Source organism: Microchirus variegatus (assembly GCF_963457635.1).
Source record: "Microchirus variegatus genome assembly, chromosome: 11".
Taxonomy (NCBI): Eukaryota; Metazoa; Chordata; class Actinopteri; order Pleuronectiformes; family Soleidae; genus Microchirus; species Microchirus variegatus.
In genome coordinates, this window is record NC_139812.1 from 10,910,975 (window position 1) to 10,920,163 (window position 9,189).

A 9,189-nucleotide genomic window follows, 5' to 3' on the forward strand; every position below is an offset into this window, starting at 1 on the left:
ATGTGCTAATGAAAATGAACTTTGCTCTTATACTGCAAACCTTGGTATAAGGTTTGGGGTTCAAGCAAGTACACAAACTCAGCTGTCAGCACTCCATATCCAAGCAGTCAAAAGGAAACACAGAAGATCCAATCCACCCACTACATGGGGCCTTCCAGCTCCTACCGTCAGACTGCCATTACAAGGAAAAGAACCTACAAGAACTCAATTCATTCTTTTTTAGTTACATACATATTTGGTCAAATGTCTTAAAACATATACAATGTATAAATAAAACAATATACCTTTGTTGATTTCAAATTGTACTCTGAAAGCAAAGCAAAGAACAAATAAACAGCTGGAGATTTGAAATCATCATCATGGCCAACACACTTGTTGTTTTTTTCTTTTAATATTGTAATATAAAATGTTGTCTGTGGAGATGGTCACAACATGAAATGAACAAGAACAAGAAAGTTCCCACAAATTGTCAATGTTTTGCGGTCGTCTTTGGAAACAAACTGATACCAGCTCAGTTGAGCATTCTTATTCTCAGAGTGTTGCTGATCACATGCTGCTCCGCTATAAACGCTGCCACAGCCCAGGGTAGTGCGTACTCCAGAGTCACCAATCCTCCCAGGTTGTACTTAAAACCTGAGTAGTCCCAGGGACAAGCCCTGAGCAGCCTGAGCCCTGCCCCCCAGCTCAACTCCCACAGGTAGATGAACAGAGTGTAGGCCGCCAGCCGCACAGGCAGTGGATGACGCTGACTCAGCAGCCATGCTCTCAGGCCCTCCATGAGATAGATTGCAGTGGCGTACATGGGCAGAGCCCACAGACTGCTGTGACCTGCCAGCCTCATGTCTTGGGTTCTGCACCAGTCCCACACGGCAGTGAAGGCCACCTCACATAGGCAGCCGTGCAGTGCGTACACATACAGACGTACTAAAACAGAGAAAGGACGGCTGGAGCTGTTGCCGTGTTCTTCTGCTGGGGCTTCATTTCCACCTCTGGTCCCTGCCACAAAGAAACTGTCGTTAATGTCCATTTGTGGCCCTCTTCATAGTTTTGTAAGCATGATGATTGTATTTTAGCTTTAGCACAGATTCTTAGTTGAGAGTGAGACATAAAAACATAACCAACAGAGAAAAAAGTCGCACACAATCAACACAATTAAATTTGATTAACCATATGTTGTAGTTTTACAGTTTCCTATCAAGTGATCTAATTCACTCTCAGCTATCAGATTAATACGTTTATATCCCAAGTTTATCCTGATCACATAAACAAAGGCTCTGATCAGATCATGTGAGTAAAGACAGTGTGTGACAGTGAACCAACAAAAACACCCTAACTGAGAAAGCTTAATGGAACTGAACCATCGTTCACCTGTGATCTACTGTGACAACATCACTGTGCAATCATATGTAACATAACAATGACAAGTTTAAAAACCTGTTATCACTTTGAAGCTGAGTAGCACATACTGTGATTACCTGTCACTCCTTCCAAATGTTCAGTCTATGATTGAAAATTATACTGATGAAAAGTGTTTTTCAGGAGCCCCAGGAGAAATAAATAGTTTAGCATAGTTGATTTTTCTGACTCAAGTTAGAGGCATCACTGCCTTTATTCAAGACCTTTACTTCTATAGTTTTAATATAATTTTTTGCATCATAATGTCAGTAATTTATTATCCAGTCTAATGATTCATTGAATAGACAACTAAGTATTCCCTGCATATATCATCTTTATTATTATTATTATTATTATTATTATTATTATTATTATTTAGATATAGATCTAATGAAAATGTTTCATATGACCCTTCTCCACAGAACACAATGTGTAATCTCTAATGTGGATTAACAGGCTAATAGCCCAGCTTAGGTCAGTTAAAGGCACAGAATATCTCCAACAGGTTTTCATTTGTGACTCAGACAATTGTGTAGAAGAAGAATATATATATATATATAAAATCATCAGTTGTGAGTCTCAATGTATTGCTTCTCAATGTAATTTATCCACAATATTTAAACAATAGCGTTGACAACTGCACCATTTCACTCACTAGGACTACAACATAGACAACAGTGTCCAACAGGCTGTCTTCCAGAGTCCATTTAGAAATAATTATAATTATCAATTTAAGAATATAATACTCACCTTGGTCATAGATACCGTAAGTCTTCTTCGTACTTAGTTTTCTCGTCTCCATCCCAAGGCAGCATATGGATCTATGTGCCCTTGTAATCCCTATGCTTCCCTGTGTGTGTGTGTGTGTGTGTGTGTGTGTGTGTGTGTGTGTGTGTGTGTGTGTGGGCTAAACATTAAGCTGCCCCATGTTGTCCGAGTGAGACAGTAATATCTCTGTCACAAGTTAAAGTTGTGAACTTGGAGAGAGAGGGGCAGGAAGTGAACCTGGACCAAAAACTATGTGTGTATATGTGTGCGTGCACGCATATGTGCGCACGTGTGCACTATCAAACCCGGTATTGATCCCACACTGACGGCTTGAATGTTATCTATTGAGCATACAGTAAGTGTGCAAATAAGTACATCGATGTGTGCAAACTTGGCTGTGTTCATTTAATGCTGTATATTTAATGTTGTAAACCAACATTGGCATTATCAGTGAACCGAGTTTAGTTGCTCGGTGGATAACGATGATGGTCTGTCGGTCAGTATAACATTTTGTTAAAACTTTCCTTTGTAATTATATTTGGTACAGACTTTTCATCAGACTGTGCAGGTCAAAATGGGATAACTGTGTGTCTGCTCCTTTTCAGGTCTGCAATGGAGTCAGGCAAGGGAGCATTATGTCCTCTATTTTGTTTAATTTGTACACGAATGACCTCTCAAAACAGTTAAATGTGTGCAGAACTGGCTGTATGGTTGTAGGTGGAATCTATCTATCTACTTATAAGAGGTTCTGACTTTTCCCTCATGCCCACTGCAGTTTACCAGAGTGCCTTCACAACTTATCTAAGTATTGGTAGATGCACTTAGTTAGGAGTTTATGGCCAAATACCTGCCAAACAGACAAGATTCATATAGCCATGGGTTGAATGTGTTATATAGTGTTAATGGGCAAGTTTCTATCACGTTAATAAAATGGTGAATATTGCTACTATTACATGTCATCCAAATGTATATCAAAGACACATTAAAGTCATCATCATCATAGCACAATGATGACAATGCAAATTAATTATTAAGTAACATTTATTTTCATATGAAATTACAATAATAAAAAGACTGACTTGTATGGACACCGAGCTCTAACAGTTCCAGTCAGTCCTGACACGGTGCCTCTGTCTGATTCTATGTGTGTTTGCTTTCTGTGAATACAAAGAGAACAGTTAAAAGGAAACTGGACTTCGAGATCAGAGTCCAGTTGTTCTGGGAAACACACCTTTGGGATGGAAAAGGGGGACAATGCTACTCTGTGAGAGTCACTGACCATAAAGTTATTGAGCTGGCCAAGGTTATCCTCCTCAGACAGCAATGGACTCGTCTGACTGTGTGTGTGCATTTGTTTGAGTGTGGTGTGATGAGCAGATTTACCTGCTCAAGCCTCTCTCTCGATATTTACTCTTATTTACTTTATTCGTGCCAATATTTTAATCGGGCCCTGAAGCCACATAATACTGGTTATATTATTTGATATATCTTTATAGGTCTCCACTCAATCATAGACCACAGTTTATGTTATTCACAACTTATATCTGAAAGGGGCCCCTCAGCCAAATAACACAGTTTAACGGTGAGACTGCAGACTATGAAAAAAAGGGCTTTTGCAAACCATACAGTATGTATCCTTCGTATAGTAAGCTTGTGCTTTAAAATTTGAAAAGTTAGTTCATTTTGGCTGTTTTCGAAACACGAAGGCTTTCTCTGTAATGAAAGGCCCTTTCCTGAGGTTCAGTACATATAAACGGCTTCATCTAAGGTCGCAAAAACCAAACAATATTTATTTTTAAAGTGATACACAAATACGTAATTGGATATAATGTGGGTGGTATATTACATCTCTGCCAATACACCTTCTCTAAATGTTACAGCGGAGTTTTAAATCCCCCGTCTCCCATTCTGAGGCTCATTTTGAACGTATGCATAATTTTTTCAGTTAAGTGATTATATCAGTATAATGTAAAGTGTAATAAATAAATCCAACACTTTAAATCTACAGATATTCTCATTTCTATTCAAGGCAACAGTTATTCGACCTCACAATAATTGATGATAATGCACCTGCCTGGTTTTACTGTTAGCCAGTCTTGCTATTTCTGGTAAGCTGTCAGACAAAGATGCAGTGTCTGCAGAAATAGTAATATAAAGTGGAGCACAGAGGGATACAGCAGTGCTCTGCTCTTTCCTCACGACGGTGAACACATTTTTCCTTTTAGATCATGTTAAATTCATCCGGGCTAACAACGAAATCCCTAACCCTAATCGCCAGTAGGTTACCCTTAGCAACATGTCACATGACCGGAAAATAAGGGGGTGGCTTATATTTTAGCGGAAGTTGTTTTGGACGCGGCAGAAATGACTTACCATGCTGTCAACGCCGGATATAAACAAGTTTGTGAATGTGTGCAACTAAGAGTGTAACTAAGTGAAAACGACAAGATGAACTTTCATCTTACGTCACAACTACTAACAAGGCTTTTAAAAATGAGGCATGTCTCGGTTGATGATGAAGAGTCCACAGTAAGTAGTCTTAAATAATGTTCGCGTCAGACATTAAAATGCCAAACAAGGCAGACTAACACAAGTCTTACGACGTATAGGTTTCAGACATATAGGTTTAGTGACTGTTTAATTACACACGAGCAAGACCACTACGACGAGATTATGTTACCAAGAGATAAGTCGTTGACATAGATTTAGACATTCATGTGTACAGCCCAGAGACAGACGGACAGGACACAGCAAACTACACTGACAAACTGTTTTAGTAAGATATTCAGCAGGGTTTGGAGCTGATATTGGCGTGTTTTATTTACATTCAGCAGGGTTTGTAGCTGATATTGGCGTGTTTTATTTACATTTCCTGTTTCGTGTCGTCACGAGCATTCAGACTTTCGTGTTACAAAGTGCTTTCAACTTTTCACATTTTCCTGTATATAAACACACAAGCAGTACAGTTACCGGGCTTTGATCGCAACAGAGACACCTGCTCTAACTACTACAACCTTACGCAATAATAACAAACACCGCCATTTCGTCTTCCTTTATAAGCCCAACTGCGCTCTCCCTTTACCGGGCTCCAGTAGCGCAATCGGTCAGCGCGCGGTACTTATATGACAGTACATTGTAGAGCAATGCCGAGGTTGTGAGTTCGAGCCTCACCTGGAGCAGTATTTTTACACTGAATCAGCAAGCGATATCTGCCGCTTAAAATTCTTTTGTGTTGCAAATAATGAAAACCCTTTACGATTAAGCTCTTCTGACGACACGTAGGAAGCAAACGACAGCCAACGTACAGCTTACCAGCCCGATTTCGCAAATAGATTTATTTAGGGCGATTGGAGTTGAACATGCTCATTGTCAGTAAACAAATGATATAAGAAGTCATTTAAATACGTTTAATAGACATTTTATATACATTGTATATATATAATATGCAGTATACACTCAATCACTTGGGAATTTCTTTATTATTATATAATTATATACCGTGTTTGGGTCATTATTCCCTACATTTTTGAGGTTGATTTAAACATTTCATACATTAAAACCGCTTCTTTTGAAAAAAATAATCACTTTATAAGACATACAAAACAACCAAAGTACAAACCTCTTGAATAGTATTTCAATTATCCCAACAACAGGGGGCAGCATCTCCCCATATCTGCATGTCTGTTCCAGTGAAACAAACAGGTGGGGAAAAAAAACCAATTGAGTCATGCGTTTAAAGTAGTGTACAGGACATTCTGACTTCATGTTTGCATTGTGCAGAAATAATGGACAAATAATTTAAAAATGTATATCAAAGTTGTCATGGCTGTCAGATCATATGTGGATGATGTGGATGATTGAGATACTTTATTTAGATATTGCACATGTAAAAGCATTATGTTCAAATTGCCTTTATTCATTTTATAGCATTGTTTAAGCCCCAAGGGAAAAGCAAACTTTTTCACAACTGATTTGATTACGTTAGATGAATTTTGTAAGATTTATTTTGTGGATTTGTTCTTGCTGTATTTTCACTATATGGTGTAGCTTACCATTTGGCAGTGTTGTGATTGAGATGGCTGAAGTAAGTGATGAGGTGAAATCCTGCTGTACATTTGATTAATATATGGATATTATATATGGATATATATTTATTTGTTTATTCAAGTGTCATGCACTCAATAGTGCCCCAATAGTGCTCATAAGGGCTTATAAGACACCACAAACAGGATACAAAGATGACCACATAGCATCTAACAATATATGCATTGAAAATGTCATATTTGTAGTTGTACAAAGAGAAACGACAAAAAAAAAAAGTCATCATTAAATTGCAAACAGCATTCTCCATGCATTTTCTATACATCTGGCTAAAGTATAGATCTCATTCTTAATTAACTATTGAACACATCGCAATAGCCAACATAAATCAGGGTTCTTTCCCTGGACTTTTTCAAACAAAATGTTCCTCTGCTCAGTGTACCTAGTGCAGAGACGTAGATTAAAGTGTGGCTTTCTGAGTTATAGAGATGTTCTCTCCCCCATGTGTTTTTTACGCAACTATAGCCCTCTTATCTTCTTATCTTATCTTATCTTATCTTATCTTATCTTAACATAAATAGGTAATCCTAGATAAACCCAGGATTAAAATTATGTCAGTGTGAGTGAAGTTTGTTAATTGTACTCAATACTTAGTATTAACTGAGTCTATTATTCTACCACTAGGGATCAGTGTTGTCCACTGTTTGGATATTTTGGACTTTTTATTTTTTTTCCCCACCATGATGCAGATGTAGCTGCTTAAATATGAGTGGCTGTGTCAACTGTTTGAATGAAAACAGTTGGTTTCGTTTTGGTCCTCCCACTTCTGCACTCTATGTATTTTCATCTCTCTGTACTTTTTACACACACTGACTTTATTATGTCGTGGAACAACAGCATGAACTGCGCACATGGATCTTTTGAATACATCGTTTTTTTTAGTGCATGTTGAGGAAAACGTTATTTTGTCAATCCCTGCATATAATACTGTACACGTTAATGTGGTTACTTTTATGTAAAATAGGAGGAAAGTGTTGGTGATATGAATAAGTTTGAATGCCAACAGATAGATTGATAGATAAAAGGCATCGAAGAAATTAAATGCAAAGTAAATCACAGTGGTTTCAACTATCTTAACCCAAAGGTGAGTGCATATCAATGACAAGTTAAAGCACACAGCTAATCTGATCTAGCCAGTTAGACTTAGGTTAGGTAAATTGGGTCAGGGTTAGGATTAGGCCAGTCGTTATTATGGTTAAGGTTAGAGTAAGTCTCCAGGAAATGAATGCAATGTCCTCTGAAGTCATGGAAACCTTTGTGTTTAAAATAGTTTTGGATTTTTCATTAGTTTTATTTAGTTGTGTTTTTTTTTTTAGGTGCTTTCAAAAAGGTCAGAGTAAGTTTTGTGTCATAAAAACCCAACAAAAGATTGCCCAAAAGAAAAACTTGGTGTGCGTCTGTATTCACATGGATTACTTGATTATCCATTTATGGATTATTCATAGTATGGAATATAGGAAACTGTAAACGTCTAATTGAGAAACCACCTTTTTTTAAATGTTAATCGCACTGTTTCTTGCAAGCATTTGCAAGGGAGTCTTTTCATTCTGCCTGCAGGCTATTATTTGAATCATTCATTATCTTTTAAGAATGAACGCAAAACTAAAGCAAGAGTAAAATGGTGTTATTAAAAAAAACACATCCAACAGAGTGATGCAGAGGAAGTTAGGGAACACCATCCAAGCTAAAAAGCTAATCATGAAGACTGTCACTTAGTTTAGTGTAAAATTAGCATACATTCCTTATGTGTCAAGGCAGAGGGTAAAGGTATTAGAATGGAGTTTATGGGATCTCAACATAGCGCATGTCAAAGTATTAACAATACAATTAAGTATAATTGTATCTCAACTGTGCTAAAGTGTTAGCATGGTGTCTGTTGTCTGGTAAGAATGCAAAAATAGTACTGGCTGAGAATTTAGCGTGTCAGCATAGTCTACTGTCTATATATATACATAGCATGTGCTAAAATGTTAGCATCGTATGACAGGGACTTTTCCAAATTATGTTTATTTCACACCCAAGTTGTACTTTGAGCTAATTGTTGTTTTTTTGACTACTTTTTTTTTCTCAGTTGACAAATATTCTGATGAGACTGCTTCACTACAATAGCAGCATGCACTTACACTAGTGTTCATAAACTGCACATATTTTTAAACTACTGCCTATTAAAGGTGCATTATGTAATAAATCTAAAGCAAATGGCCATAAAATCCTCCTAATATGTCACAGAGACCCAGGAATAATGTTCATATCACAAACTGAACTCACCAACAACAATAGTACAGCCAAAATATTTGCATTAAAAAAATATTTTGCAGACTGCAAATCATGTTTATGTTTTGAAATCATGTTTTGGCATGTGGCGCCACCTACCGCCGTCTACCCATCATTGCAGTCAGGTGAGTCTCAGCTGCCGAGTAACCACGGGTTGCCAGTTACGTCAGAAAACGAAACCTAAAAGACCTCGGTGTTTTGAATTTGAATGTAGTAACTGTTTTTGGCCACATTCTTACATATGGCACCTTTAAGTCTATTATTAAATGAGGGATAACCATAGTGTTGGTTTTGTTTCCAGGGTTATATCAACCAATACATTTCACTTGGGACTAGTGGGGGTTGCTGGTCTTTTATTTCAGGGCCAGTTATTCTTCCATAAATTCTACAAACCAACAACCAGAACAAGGAAACACAGCAATTATGTAAAACTACAATTGTATCATCATAGTGTTTTTATTTACAGTATGTACAAACAAAAATGGTCTATATCGCCTCGCAAATAACACACAATGACCATATATTATCACAGACTTCCCTCACAAAATCCACACAGGACTAAGATAGAAAAGGCTATTCAGCCTTTAGAAAAAGATGGTTCAGCCTTTCAGACAGTTCCTCCAATCATCATGCAGAAGCCTAGCCTACTGC

General features: G+C 37.5%; 1 pseudogene across 1 annotated transcript; it reads right to left on the reverse strand.

Annotated features, from left to right (window-relative positions):
- Nucleotides 1–511: 511 nt before the first annotated feature.
- On the reverse strand, nt 512–2,279 carry LOC310934148 (transmembrane protein 229B-like; annotated as a pseudogene). The gene is made up of 2 exons: nt 2,146–2,279; nt 512–996 (listed from the first exon to the last, which is right to left on the reverse strand). The product of its transcript is annotated as a transmembrane protein 229B-like (transcript).
- Between the last annotated feature and the right edge of the window lie 6,910 nt (nt 2,280–9,189).